Source organism: Odontomachus brunneus, unplaced genomic scaffold (assembly GCF_010583005.1).
Source record: "Odontomachus brunneus isolate Ranch 3 - 2012 unplaced genomic scaffold, Obru_v1 Obru_scaffold_270, whole genome shotgun sequence".
Classification (NCBI taxonomy): Eukaryota; Metazoa; Arthropoda; class Insecta; order Hymenoptera; family Formicidae; genus Odontomachus; species Odontomachus brunneus.
The window spans coordinates 108,494-108,884 of NW_022639720.1; positions in this window are offsets into that span (position 1 = coordinate 108,494).

Below are 391 nucleotides of genomic sequence, written 5' to 3' on the forward strand. Positions count from 1 at the left end.
TTGTTAACAGCTGTTGAGAGTCGTCTTGCCTCTCTGTCCCGCGTCTAGCAGCATGCTGTAAACAAAGATCGCCAGCGGCAGCCGAAATCGGAACGATAACACGTTCTTGTATACGAGAGTTAAAGTACCGTTTCACGTACCATTTAAACGGCGACTTTCCTTGATGCTGATGACGTTTCTCCTTTCTTCTGGTTCCCTCGGTGTCCTGTGGTCCCAGCCCTTCGGCGTCGGCGAGGAGAGTTGGGGGCACATTATCGTGGGGCGCGATGACCATCCCACTTGCGGAACCGCATACGCTTCGCTAATTAACCCCCCTCTACGCTCGACCGGTATGATCGCGGAAAACTGTTGCTTTGAGTCGCCAAAAATTATTCGGGAACCGCTATGCACC